Genomic DNA, 15789 nt, shown 5'->3' with positions numbered 1-15789 from the left:
GTTTGCTGATTTCTTTCTTATAGAACTTATTTTAAGGTCTGTATTTACAAAGAAACTCAGAGTCTAATAAAATGAAAAAAAATAATTTGGTAAGACACATTTCTCTGTAATAGTTACTACATCTTTTGTAGGTTGGTTTGATTTTAGTTTAGTTACTTTTAAAAAGCAGGGAAAACTTGACACTCATAGGGATTAGGATTAAGTGCTTAAAAAAAAATCTGTCTTGAGGAGAACGGTCAGCCTCCAGTTGAGACTTGAATAGTTACATAAACTAGGGCAAACTTTTGATTTATTTTTTAAACTGGGACAGTTTGGAGAGATAACAGGGTAATTATAATTCAACCAGGACAGTCTTGGGAAATGTCACTAACAAGCTGAATGATCTTAGTCAGGTTATTTAATCTCTTTGGGGCTCAATCGCCTCATCCATAGATGATCAGTTTGAACTAAACATTTGAGATTTCTTCTGGCTCTAAAATTCGTGAACTAAACAATGGTTCTGCAAATTTGTTATAGTTCCTTGTTAGTACTTTACCATGTATTTCGTATTTCGTATTTTGAGTTCAGGGCTGTGGGAATGTACGAAATGGTAGTGGCAAAGAACTCTTGGAAAATGATAAAATTTAGAAAACTCTTAGTTGGAGTTAAGAATGAGACCCTTTCTGGATTAACTAGGAAAGAGTTTAGTAGCATAAAAATGGAGTAGCTACTGACACACAATAGCCTATTTCAGATGAATACAGGTAGTGAATGCAATACAGAGATTGAATATAATCTTCAGGTTTCAGATGATTTGTGTGAGAGAGGCTTTGGAGATGTCTAGAACTCTGGTAGATAAGAAATGAATGAAGTGAAAACTGCTGCAGAAAATATGCTTATACAAGTGGATAAGAGAAAAGGGCATATGATTGAGGAAGGGTACATTGTATTAAATGTTTCAGATCTTTCTGGATAATGAATTCTAAGGGTACTAGAAATATACTTTCTTTAATATGTTTCATCCAAATTAAATATTAGGGTTGACTTAATTTTTTTTTTTCATGTAGAAACAAAAGTCAATTCCTCTGCCCCCATCACCCCTCCCCCTTAAAGTGGCTTTAGCGGTGTGTGGTCTGTGCATACTGCATACTCTAATGTCTAGAAGTTGTCTGCATTTCTGAAGTCACCTAGAAATTATCTCAGCATCTTTATGTAGCATTTTTATGCAGTCATCCTGTTACCTCATCCCAAATGCCAGGAAATAGCCTGACCAGATGCAGATAAAAATATTACACTCGGTTTTAATGCCATTATTTGAATTTCAAAAAAGAGGAAATGATCCTTAATTGTGGATTCAATTGTTATTTGCAGGTGTAAAAGGGAACTTTTGGCTGCCAAATTTAATAACCTCTTCCAGGTTCAAAGGTGAATTAAAAGGATAGTGAAATTTAATAAATGCCCAATTTAACTAGGTGTTGCCTTGAGAAGTTTATGAGTCCTTCAGGGAAGGAACAGTACATTATATAACAGAAGGAACTTCTGCTAGCTAATCACAAGACAGAAAGGTGTAAGCATGTTTTTCTTTTTTAAGATATCCCTGCTTAATTTTTTACCTCTTGCCAAAAAAATGATGAAAGTTTGTTTTTATTCATAGTCTGGGTTTGAAAGATTTAAGTGATTCTGAAACTTGCCTACTCCACATTTCTACTCAAATAATTTAGCCTCTGCAGAGAGGGATATTTTATTACTGTGGGAAGAAAAATAAAGAAACATAGGGATTAAATGGAATATGTTTCTTGGTTTCCTACATTAACTGATTTTGAGGTTATTTCTTCCTTCAGCTGTTGTACAAGGAAAAAAAGCAATAAAAAAGTGCATTTCTATGATTGATTATATGCTAGGATAAATCCTTAAACAGTAGAGTTTTTTAATCAGATACTTCAGTTTTGATAGCCTGAAATTTTGCTGAGCATTCCTATACATTTAAAAAATCTCATATGTATTGGAAGATAATCTTTCAGCTGGAGAACACAATATTACTCTTTAGTTAAATGAGATTGCCTTAAACTTATTGTGAAATTATCATGCTAAGTCTAGATACAATAGTTTTGATTTGAATGTAAGGCCCTCCCTTTTCATTCATTGTGAACCGATTCTCTATACATGGACTTTATTTTTTTTTTCCCAAGTGCATGCTTCAAGTACAACAATCAGAATGAAATACGTGTGTGGCTATGTTTTTACAAGAGTTTTCTACATACAGAGTTAGCTTCTTGTTTTCATCTTTATAAAATGTAGTAGAAATCTCAGTTAAAAAAAAAACAACTTTTTTACTTAAAAATAGAAAAAAGGCTTAGGTAAATTAGAAAAATAATAATGTGAGATTCTAAAAAAATTAGTTCGTTCTTGGGAAAATTTAAAAATTAAATAGCTAGGCAGTAAAGTCAAAAGCAACAGATTTGGAGGGCCAAGATCTACATGTCATTGTATACTTGCCATGCTAGATTAAATTACGTATCTCCTATATATAGGATACATAATGCACACACACACATTAATTAGGTCCTGTTCATTTCTGTTTGGTCTCTGAAATCTTTATGGAGTATTAATACATGTTTCTCAGTATTTCATTTCTTATAATTCCATAACTAAGGGAAACCATCATAGGTTCCCATAGACAAGAACGTTCAAATACAAATCAACTATCAAGAGTTATGAGACAGGTATTTACATAACTTGAGTTTATACTATATAATGGGACTTTGGTAATTATTTATAATAATAGAAATGACAACTTATTGATTATATATGCTTTATTAGATGTTACACTAAGTACGTTATTCCTTGTAGCAAACATAGTAGATGTACAGTACTTACTATCTTTATTTTACAGATGAAGAAACCGAAGTTTACAGAATATAAATAATTTGTCTAAGATCATAGAGCTAAAAAACAGAATAGTTGGGGCTGTAATTTGGTTTACCAAATCTAGATTTTTTTTTAACATAAATGAAAAATTGTAACCCTGTTGCCTAATTTTCTTCCCAGTCATAATGAGTTCTTATAAAGTCCTGATATGTTTCTTAATATAAAGAAACCTGGGTACAATCAATACGCATATATTATGATTAACTAATTAGAAAATTGAGGTATTTTCACTGTAATTTTTCACAAAAAAATAAATTCATATTCCAGTCTGATTGCTTTCATGACCAATCCTTCAACTGATTTAAAAAATAGAAACACTATATATATATTTGCTTTTTAACAATAAGGCTAAAACACAAATTCCATACTTCAGATGAATCCAGCTGAAGTTGTGAAAAGAATACAGAAGCGTGATTTTTCACATTTAATGATTTTAATGTTTCTTTTTCTTATATACATTCAAAACTCTGGCTAGTTACTTGAGTTAAAAAATATTCTATCCAGTACGAAAGGGTTTGTAAACATACTGTTTATATTAAATGTCTGGTGTTTGGCACTGCTATTCAATACAAACATCTGGATTTCACCTCAAATACTTAAAATTGTTGACATAGCAACTTTTGAGAATAGTATAAGTGAGGAGCATATAAAAACAATGAGCTTGATATGAAATAGAAGAAGGGTTTAGGAATAGGGGTTAGGAAAAATGAGTGCAAATTGAGAAAAGAGGTACAGAGATCTGGGTCAGAGAGAAAAGGTCAGAAAGATGAAGAGAAAAGTCTTGGAAGGTATGCAGCGGATGACTGAAAACAGATGCTGGCGGCAGTGAGTGCAGAGGGGATGATGATTCTGAAGGTTATTTATCCTTTAAAGATAGAGAAACAGGAATTAAATGGCCTTCTATAGCCAGAGGAAAAGACTGAAAACAGTATTTCTTACCCACCTTTGAAAAGAAAAATCATGAAGTCCAACCCAGTGTGTGCGTACCACAGGGCAGAACCTTTGTTCTTGCGAAAATGGAGTTCATAATAATATCTACTGAAAAGGGTTGTAGTAGAGCATTTAAAAAGTTAACATACAGAGCAAGGACTGAGGGTGTAAATGCTGTCGATTATTATTACCACCATAGTTATTTCAATATTACTTCACTTACTGTTTCCCAGTTTTCTATGTCTAAAAATATTTGGGAATTGGAGGAAGAGGAAAATAGCAAACGGTTAATGGAGTCATTCTGATTTGAGGTATTTGTGACATCAAAGATCTAAATAGAGTTTTCATTTTTTTATTTGTCCTTTCAATGTTATGTTTTAGGAAAAATATATAGCAAAATTCCTTTTGTGGCATCAGACAATGGTTTCAAGAGAAAATATTGAAGGATTGTCTCTTATAGGAAGATTTTTTAATTTGTACATTTTAAAAGAAGATATTAACTAGGTAGATAAGATCCAAAAGTTGATTTATCTTTGTTTATAATTTGTTTTTCTTGAGATTATTTGAAGGAATATTGGAAAAAATACTGAAGCTCAGATGAATTTTTTTTAACATTTTTTTTATTGATTTATAATCATTTTACAATGTTGTGTCAAATTCCAGTGTAGATGAATATATTTTAATCTTAGATAATCAAGGGCATAGAAGATCTAGATTTATCTTTTAAATGGGAGATCTTTTAAAAAATGATCTAAATTAGTGGAAAATTTTAGGTGAACACATTAATAGTAGTTTATTTGAAGATAGTCCTATAAGCTTATTTTCCAATAAGCAAAAGGTTAGACAGTGCTTAAACGTAGTAAATTAGAGTACTAAAATATTACCTGTCAGCATGACAATATTTTAGTTTGTTGTCACAATGAGAAAACTAATCTCTTGCATTTGGAAAAGAAGACTAATATTGCTAGCTTCTTGCCAGATATGATATTTTGAAGTATCCTATTTCATTCTTATCTTAAAATGATAAACATTATGCTATTTTCAAATACACAAAGATGTAGAAATGTTATGTATATGTGTTAACTAATTTAGTGCATTTGGAACAAAATCTGCATTACTGAAATCTAATCATTTTAGATTCAGACTGCAAGGGGTGTTCTGTTAAGTGAAAAGCATGAATCAAGCAATATGAAGGCAATGTGCAACCTACCAAGTGATCCATTTGAGGCTATGCTTTTGATTTTGTATAAGCAAAATTTCTTGAATTAGACATGAAATGTAATCAACAGGTCTCTTAATGTGTCATGGTTTTCCATAAGGTTCTTCCCTTTGTTTGCACAGCTGCTTTCTGGAGACCTGTATATAACGTTTCCCTTACATTATTGTCATTGCTGTTTTAAACCTAGTGACCATTTCCAGGAAGAAAGTTGCTTGCACAAAGGTTTGATCTTATGAAAACTTGATCCACTGTTTCATTTTCATTGATAGTTTCAATTTTTGTACCATCAAGATAATTAGATTTTCAATATACTGTTTAACTGTGACTTTATTAAAAAAGAATAAATGATTATGCAAATTTGGCCAGAGAATATAGAATACCATATTCTAAAATGTAGTTTAATTCAATTATTAGAAATATTATGTTATTGGCCAATTGATTTATAGATCGATTTTTTGGCTTTGAAGAAATATCTCAAATCTCAATCTCAAAAGCTACATTGGCTCCAGAATAAAGCCGATAGGCAATAATAATGTGAACCTAATACTGAATTGCATGATTGATTTCTGAGCACATACACTTCTGATGAAACACATTAAGGTCAATAAACTTGTATTAGCAACAAGCAGCTGATTAGCCAGACACTGTACTGCGCTACTTGGTTCCCACCTAGGGAGTCTATAGGCTGATTTTTAATGTTCATCTTAGTGGTCTCACTTGTTCACTTGACCATTTTCTTTACGCATAAGTTACCTCCAGGATAAGATTTATATTTTTCAAAACTGCATGCAGGGTCCTTCTTCATCTGCTGCCACCCTCATTTTTGCAAGGGTCCATCGCCTGTCCTGCTTCCAGTGTCCAGTTACTGCCACAGTGAACTTCTTGCTGCCCCTCTATGTTTTAGGTCCTTTCATGCTTTTGTACATTTCCATAGGGTGACCATCCCCTGATTCTTCAATGGTGAAATTATCCTTCAAAAGTCCAATTCATATGTCACTTCCTCTGTGAAGCCTTTCTGGATTTTCCATCTGGCAGAGAAGTTCACACATTTCATAGAACAGTGATGCATTCTTGACTTGATGACACACACACACACACACACACACACGAACACACACTTCTGTTACTTGAGAGTAACATGAAAAGAGCCTTATAGCTTTTTCCTTGTACTTTTCTGTTGATCAAGTTGACGGCCTTTAGCATTAGTCAAGTTGATATTATCTGACATTCCTTCCTCTTTACTCTGCTGTGTGGCACCATGTAGCATTCCTGAACTATGTTGAAACTCCTATTTATGTTCTCATACACAAGTAAAATCTGTTAAAAAATATAAATCTTGAGTAAAATGGTCATACTGGGTTGATCAAAGACAATCTCTCAGGTAGGATGAATTAATTAAGGCAAATGACCTAGAGGAAATATTTGCAGCATTTGTGACAAAAGGTAGACATTATTACATATAAAGAGCTCTTATACACAATAGCAAAGATGAACACATTTACTAAACCATGGGTAAATAAAATGACCAAGGCCTTAATGTGTAGAGAAATATAAGTAGCCAAAATTTAGTTGATATTTAAGATACGAATATTAAAACAAGTGGTCATGAAATGAAGGCCAAGAAAGAGGTAAATATTGAAAGTATTTGAGAGCCAGAGTTTGCAAGGTAGCTAAATGTCACTTGTCTATTACTGATGGGAATGCAATTTTTTTTTTTTACGAATCTACTGGAGGAAAATTTAGCGATATATTTGAAAGTCTTAAACTATAAAATTTATCCTACAATTCTAATTCTAGAAAGTAATCTAAAAGAAGCAGACATGTATAAAAATATTAGTTAAGATCATGATTTACAAAGTCTTAAATAATGGTATTTTAAAAAAGAATCATGGACTGTGAAAACTGATTAAAATTTTATTTGAGGAGAATATTTAGTAACTTTAAAAAATCCATGTTATTTCAGTAAATAAGCAAACAAAAAGAAAATGATGAGTATCTCATATTTGTATAAAAATGCAGGTACATAGAAACACTAGAATGATACACATTTATCAAACTATTTAAATGATTAATCATCCAGGTGTTTAGTTATTCCTATCTTTGCTAGGACAAAAATAAAATTTTAAGAAGTTGACCTTTCTGTACAGCTCTATTAGAAGTTATTTTCTTGACTGAGTAGATGACCCCAAATAGTGCATAATTCATTTGCTTTCTAAAAATTTAATTTAATTTCAAAATACAGAAGAAGAATGATGTTTGAAATAATCTCCATACCTAAAATATTGTCTGGGGTCAATTTATGTATTTTATGCATTTTCAATATTTGCTAATGTCTCTGGTAGGTACATGGTGAAGGAGGTTGGGAGAGTGTTGGGACTGGATAGGAAGGATGTTAGTTGGATAGGCTAGAACTGCCTTAAGCATGAAGGAATTTGGACATTTTTTCATATTTGTGATCCTGAGATCCTTGGTCGTACATACACTTCAAGAAACCCTTGATTCCTACATAAAACAGAACAAAAATTTGCTTGAAGATACTCTTGCAACAGGATGTCTGTACCTGTATCTGTACCTCTATTTTTACATCTGTGTCTATAACTAAGCCAATTAATGTTTATTGCAGATAATCCCTAGATCCTAGTTGGCTTGTTGCTGCCCTGTTAACAGACAAAGCTAGAAGACTTAAATCTCCTGGTTTCTCCCAGAGTGTCTAGAGGAGTCTTTCTGTATATGACTTTTGGGCCATGATGCATACTGCTATAGTACAGAATTGTAGGACGGAGCTGAAAGTGACCCCACCAGGCTTACTGTTCTTGTGTTACCTTGTTAAGATTCCCCACCCCCCTTGGCTCCCATCATACAAAGACACATTGAACTCCAGCTTTTGCCAATTTGTGGTGTTCTTCTATATAGGGAACCTACAGCCTGTACGTAAATTGAGAATCTTTGCAGCAAGCTTGAGATTTTGCCTGGCAAACCAAATGATGTGAAATATTTTGTATTGTATAAAGTACTACTCAGTACTTTGTAGGTCAGGGGGAATTGGCTGGATGTATGGCTGCAAATAGTTGGTTTACGATTTTGACAGAGGTAGATGTAATTTTGTTTGAGTATGTTTCTCTAACAGTGAACTTTCTGCTCCTTTGACTGGTGGGTAGTGTTCAGACACTGACAAACTATGTATTTCCTAAAAGTATCTCCCAAGTGAATTTTCCTTTGGACTTACCCTCTACTTTCCTTCATCATTTTTAGTATATGTGATAGATCAGAAAAATGGAAGTACTTTCATTTTCATTTGGAGGACTCTTTTTATTTTTTAATCTCCTGAATTATTCTCCTTCAAAACATGGACATCAAAAGTTTTCCATTGCCCAACTAATCCTCCAGCTCTGACCTGTGAGACACGCCATCACTTTTCCCCTGCGGTTCTTCTTCTTCTTCTATCTAGCAGTATGCTCAAGTGTTTCTCTATTTTAACAGCATCAACCAGTCTTCCCTCCAAGATAACCTTTTCCAACTGTACTTAACTCTTCACAGTCCAGTTCCTTAAAGTCAGGCTAACTGCACTGGCTCCACTTCACACCCAGTATTCTTTTGGAACTGTGCTCTCAAACAAGTCGTTAGTGAACTCAATGGTTAATTTTCAGGCACCACTCTTGATAACCCTTTTTTTTATTGAATACCACTTAGAGAATGATTGCTTGGACTTTAAAAATTTTCCTTTCATTTTTGTATCTCTTATCACTCCTGGATTATATCCTTTGTGAGTCCTCCTCTTGCATCTTCTCCTCCTCCTCAACCTCCTCATTCTTCCAAATGCAAGTCACTCAGACGTTCTTATGGATTAAGCTCGGCAATCTTTCTTTTTTTGCCACTTTCTGTTCCAATTCCAAGCATCATCTTTATCCTTCATTTCTAGAACACTTTCTTCATTTTGCCATGTGTTGCTGTCTTGTTTTCTGTCTGCACCCGACTTACTACCTCTTCTTTAACTTTAGACTGCATATGTCCCAATAATCTTTACGTTTTTACACCTGACATAATTGGCTACACAGTAGTTCATTGAATTAAATTCCCTATTCTTTCTTCTGTGCCTCTTCCATTTCAGAAAACTATTCTTTGGTGTGGCTCCAAAGTGCTTTTTGGAATGGATTGCACAGGGATATTTATTAAAAGGTGACGCCAACACGTATCCTGTGGGTGGGAAGGGATGAATCCTAGCAAACTGTCTGGATTCTCACCATGCCGAGTATCCACTCTGCCTCTACCCTTCAGTCTCTCCCATTTTCAGACTTGATTTAGATTTGTTGCAGCCTATGCCCTTGTCACTTTTATTCTGTTAAGATATTGAAGGTTGCTGATTTAAAGTTGTTTCTGAGGAAATTTTTCTGAAAATATAACCAAAAAAATCATACAGAAGTATGAAAATGAATGGATTTTTACAAAGTATATTATTCTGCAGCCTTGTTCAACATATCCAATGAATCTAATGTGGCCAAGCTAGGCTGACCTGACTCTGCTCTTTACACACCAAACCCATGGTCCCTGAACTCATCTAGGGGATGAGGACACAGAGGATAGACAGTGTTGAATACAGCTACATATCAGTGATATTTGCTTCTGGATGGATTTCTGCACAGCTCGTGGGTAGACTCCACTAACAGGTCCTTGTGTTTGGGTGACAACTTGATTGCAGCCGAGAAGTGGAGAATTTGCTCACAGTTTTTATGGAATACAGAATTATAAAAATAGTAGCAATTATGTTTAATTATATTTATTTTTCTGTGCACTAGAACCTAGTGTCCTTGGATTACTTTTCTTCACAGGAAATGAAATCTGCATATAGCCTACAAGATGGCCTGGCATGGCAGTAGCTCAAGTTCCTGTTTCTAAGAGTACTGAAACAGCCAGATGATTATAGGTTTCATGAAACTTCTCTTGGTAAGAGGCACTTTAAAAATCAAGAACGTGTGGATTCATGTGCATATGTGATAAAAAGAGTCCAGAGAAGGTAGCCTTGAAGAATAAATCTGAGAGATATTCTCGTGGGCTTATACATGGGAGCAGATGAAAGCTGAATGTCTGAGCCCTACAAGGTAGAAATGTCAGATACTCACGTCAAACTAGAGATAAACCTTGGATTACGGAGGTTTCCTCTGAAGTCTTCTGTACATTTGAGCCAAAGCCTCTTATGCAGTTGGTTCCCAAAAGAGGATTATCCTCCTTGAGTGATCAATCCTTACTCTGAGTTTGGTGCATTAAGAATTGACTTCCAAGAAATTCTTTAAATTCAAATCTCTTGAATTGCAAAAATATTAATATAAGTCTTGAGAGTTTGTCAGGCCAGAGTCAATTTGGTTTAAACAACCCAAACAATTGAACAGAATAAAACAACAATGCTAGGTTACTTTAGGCTAAAAAAAAAAAAAAAAAAAAAGATTAGATATTACATATTCTGAGTATTAACTTAAGTAGAAATTGTGAGAAAATTAATCTATACACACAGTAAGAATACTGAATATTTTCAATCCTAAACCAACTTTCACCAGTTTTTAAGGCATCTATGCATTATTTTTGCTTTTACTGTAAGGGTTTCTTGAGGAATGCATTTATTTCCCTTTTGATGGTTTATTGAGAACAGAAAGCATTTACCTCATTGTACTCTCTTTGTTTACAAGGTCTTACATTTGCAATATTAACTGAGGTTGGCTTGTGGGACTATCTTTGTTTTTTATCAGTTCTTTTGTCGATCATTTTGTGAACATCTTGTTCTCAAACACTCATCTGCAGATAGGATTCCTGAGATTGGTAGTAATAGTATAATGATATATGGATTTACTGCAATTTGTTAACCTATTCACTTGTTGATGACCATTGGGTTATTTCCAGTTTGGACTATCAAGCTGAAGCTCCAAGGAATGTTATTCCTATAAGCCTTTTTATGGGTGTATGCTTCCTTTTCTCTTGGGTAAATACTAAGAGTGGACTGGCTAGATTATATGATACATGTATATTTTGCTTTTTAAAAAATGGTCAACTTTTTTTCCCCCAAACTTCTCGTGCTATTATATATTTCAACCAGCAGTGTATGAGTGTTCCATTTCCTCCACTTCCTTGTCAGTGCTTAGTATGGCAAGCTTTTAAAATTTTAGCTGTTTTTAATGTTATTTAGTTGTCTCTCATGTGGTTTCAATGTGCGTTTCCTAATGACTAATGATGTTGAAGATCTTTTCATTTGCTTACTTCCCATTCACATATCATCTTTGGAAAGCTGTCCAAATATTTTGCTCATTTTTTATTGGATAGTTTACTTTCTTAAGTTCTCTCTATAAACTCTTAATAACAACTCCTTTATGAGATATATGCCTTGCAAATATTTTCCCTAAGTTTATGGTTTGTCTTTTCATTTTTCTTAACAGTGTCTTATGATCAGCAAAAGTTTTTAATTTTGGTGAAATTCGACTTACTCATTTGTTCTTTTGTTGATTGTGGTCTTGGTGTCACATTTAAAAACTACACCAAAATGCAAATCACAAAGATTTTCTATGTTTTCTTTCAGAGCTTTTATAGTTTTAAGTTTTATGTTTGATCTATGATCTCATTATGAACTGATTTTTGTGTGTAATTTGAGGTATCAAAGTTCATTTTGGGGGGGCAGTTGTATATATCCAATTATTACAAAGTCATTTGAAAGGATTGTTCTTCACTGAATTGCCTTTGCACTTTTTTCAAAAATCAGCTATCTATATCTGTGTCTATTTCGGAACTTCCTATTCTGTCCCATTGATCTATTTATCCACCTTTATGCCAATACAAAATGGTTTTGACTATTGTCACTTTTTAAAAATATATTTTTATTGAAGTATAGTCAGTTTACAATATTATGTCAATTTCTGGTGTATAGCACAATACTTCAGTCATATAGGAACGTATATATTTTCGTTTTCATATTCTTTTTAACCATAAGTTACTACAAGATACTGAATATAGTTCCCTATGCTATACAGTAGAAACTTGTTGTTTATCTATTTTATATATAATAGTTAGTATCTGCAAATCTCAAACACCCAAGCAATAGAAATGAAAACAAAAATAAACAAATGGGACCTAATTAAACTCATAAGCTTTTGCACAGCAAAGGAAACCATAAGCAAAACAAAAAGACAATCTACAGAATGGGAGAAAATATTTGCAAGAGATGAGACTGACAAAGGCTTAATTTCCATAATATATAAACAGCTCATACAACTTAATAAGAAAAAGCCAAACAACCCAACCCAAATATTGTCACTTTTTAATATCTTGAAATCAGGTAATGTTGTTCTTCCAACTTTCTTCTTTTTCAAAGTTGTTTTGTCTATTCTAGCACTTTTGCATTTCAACTCTTTACCGAGATTTTCATAGTAACTTACATAAAAAAGGCACATTTATCAAAACAAAGAAATGAACATTGGTACAATGCTATTAACCAAATTACAAATTTTAATAGAATTTTACCAGTTTTTACAATAATATCTTCTTGCTGACCCAAGATCCAATCCAGACACCATGTTGCCTTTAGTCATTATGTTTAAATTTCTCCAGGGTATAACAGTTTCTCTGTCTTTCCTGATTTTTCATGACATTGGCACATTTGAAGAGTACTGGTGAAATATATAGAAATTTTCTCAGTGTAGGCTTGTCTGGTGTTTTCTTATGATAAGATTGCGTTCATGGATTTTGAGGAAGTGTGTTATCCTTTTGATATATTTTTAGATTTGATTTTGCTAAAATTTTGTTTGGAATTTTTGCATCTATATGAAGAATATTGGTCTGTTGTTTTTTTGAAATCTAACAATGTTTTTGTTTGAATTTGTTATCAGGGTAATGGTTGGTTCATAGTATGAGTTAGGAAGAAATTGTTCCATTTTAATTTTCTGGAAGAGGAAGATTAAAAAATTGGTATTATTTCTTTCTTAACTGTTTCATAGAATGCACCAGTGAAACCATCAGAGTCTTGTGGGGTTTTTTTGTGGGAAGGTTTTTAACTCAAATTCAATTTATTTAATAAATATAGGGATCTTCAGGTTGTCTATTTATTCTTGAGTGAACTTTGGCAATTTTTATCTTTCAAGATATATGTACCTTTCATCTGAGTTGTCTGATATATTATCATAATATTATTCACAGTATTACCTTATTATCCTTTTTAATATATGCAGATATTAAATATAAATGGCAGCTCTCTCATTCCTGATATTTGTAACTTGTATTTTCTTGTTTTCCATCTGATCTGTCTGGCTAAATGTTTTCAATTCCATTGATCTCAAATAACCAACTTTTGGTATCCTCACTTTTCCTGTTTCTGTCTTATTGATTTATCTTCCAATATCTATAATTTTCTTTCTTCTACTTAATTTTGGTTTAATGTGCTCTTCTTTTTCTAGTTGCTTAAGGAACAAGTTAATGTCATTATTCAAACATTTATTTTCTTACATAGTCATTTAATGTTACAGATATCTTCTCCTTTTACATTCTGCATTAGCAGCATCCCATGCATTTTTATACATTGTATTTTTATTTTCATTCATTGCAAAGGAATTCCTAATTTTCTTTTTGTTTTCTTTAATTCATGGGTTATTTAGAAGTATATTATTTAGTTCTAAGTATTTGTTTATTTTTCATAGGTATTTCTGTTACTGATTTATAATTTAATTTCATTACCAAATCCAAGAACATACTATGCATGATTCAAACCCATGTGAATTTGTTGAGACATGTTATGTGTATAATATTTTGGTAAATGTTCCATATGCACTTGAATGTTTTGAAGTGGAGTGTTCTGCAATATCAAACAGGTCAAGTAGTTGATAGTGTTTTTCAAATCGTACATATGCTTACTGATTTTCTCCTTGTTTCTATCTATTAATGAAAATGTTACTACAATTTCCAATTATAATTTTTCTATTAATTAGAAATGTGTTTTGAAAAAATAAGTAGAATGAAGGAGCCAAGATCATCTGTACACTGGAAAGGTAAATGAAAGGTACAAAAGAACAAGACATAGCAAACTGTTGTCTTTTCTTGGTTACCAGGCATTTGTATTTCTTTTCTATAAAATTTTCAAGTCATCGCTCATTTTTGTAATTGGATGTTTGGGTTTTTATTGAATTGTTAGAGTTAGTTATGTGTAAAGTAGCTATCATCATCTCATATCTTGGTAAATGTTAATATTTGGGAAATTTCTTAATCCATGTATATTGACTTAGTAATGAATGACATTGGACTTTTTGAATTTTAATATTCTATTGATTCTATTAGGTTTTCTATATTATAAATTGAATTTTCAGTTATATGCTATGCATAGAGATTTAATTTCTGCCTTTCAATGTATGTATCAAACAACATTAAATTGTAGTAATGATACTGCATATGCTTGTCTATTATCAGTTAATAATGGGAATAGCCATTTCAATACCAACTGAATGATTTGAGTTTGCTTTCAGATTGATGTCTGTTTTCATTAAATAACTATTTTTTTCTTAGTAGGTTACTGATTTTTTATGAGAAATGGAGATTGGATTATGTAAAATGACTTTTTTGAGCACCTATTAAGATTTGTGATTATGAACATGACAAATTATAAAGTTTCCTAATAATAAATTATCATTACATTTTTTGAGTAAGATCAAATTGATGATAGTCCACAATTATTTTATTGTAATATTAAATGTTTTATTTTATTTAGAAATTTACATATAGTATAAGTGATATCTCTTTTTTATTTTCATATTAATTTAAAGTACTTTTGTCATGTTTTAATATCAGAATTACAACATATTCTGAAAAAGTTCACATAACATTATAAATATATCTTCATTGAAAGTTTGAAAGGACTCAGCTTTAAAAGAATTTGGGGACAGAGAGTATTTGTGAGTTAATTCTTGTATAAATTATGTTTATTTTCTTCCATAGTTACAGCTTCATTCAAATTTCTACTACTTCTTACATTATCTTTAATATATTTCTACTACTTCTTACATTATCTTTAATATATATATGCTATAGCAAAATGTATTCTTTGAAACAGGAATGCCATTTGCTGAGTAAGTCTGAAAGTAAAAAAAAATTCAGAAATTTATTTTTCTCTGGGTTTTGTTTTAAATTCTTGTTAGTCCCATTTGTTTTGAATTCCTTTACTCCTCTCCATATGATAGCAGGATTTCCCCCGTTGCATTCTTTCCACCTCACCTTTTTTTATTTTAAAGTTTTCATTGTATCTGGGTGCCAGAACTTGGTTGATACTTTAATGTCTCACCTTTCAGTGAAATTTTGTGTCAGATGTGTCTTTTCAAATTAACATCAAGTTAGGCATTTTAGAACTTTTTACTGACGTTAAGAAACATAGAATTTACATAGTGTAAGTGTTAGAGCTCAATTATCATAGACTAATTTACTCATACAGTCAGCATCCAGGTCAAGACACAGAACATTATTACCACCCCAGAAGCTTTGTGGTCCTTCCTAATCTCCATCTCCCCAGATGTATTTTATCTTCATTATTAACACCATAGTATAGATTCATGTTGTACTTTCATGCATAAAATTATGAGTTATTTTTGTACATGTCATACCTTTTACTCAACATTTTGTGTGTGGTATTAATCCATGTAGTTGCATAATGTTAGATCTTCTGATAATTTTCACTGTTGTTTGGTATTTTATTGAATGAATATATCATAATTAATTTATAT

Source organism: Camelus dromedarius, chromosome 2, assembly GCF_036321535.1.
Source record: "Camelus dromedarius isolate mCamDro1 chromosome 2, mCamDro1.pat, whole genome shotgun sequence".
Taxonomy (NCBI): Eukaryota; Metazoa; Chordata; class Mammalia; order Artiodactyla; family Camelidae; genus Camelus; species Camelus dromedarius.
The sequence above is the reverse complement of the archived record's forward strand: the minus strand, read 5'-3'. Positions refer to the sequence as shown.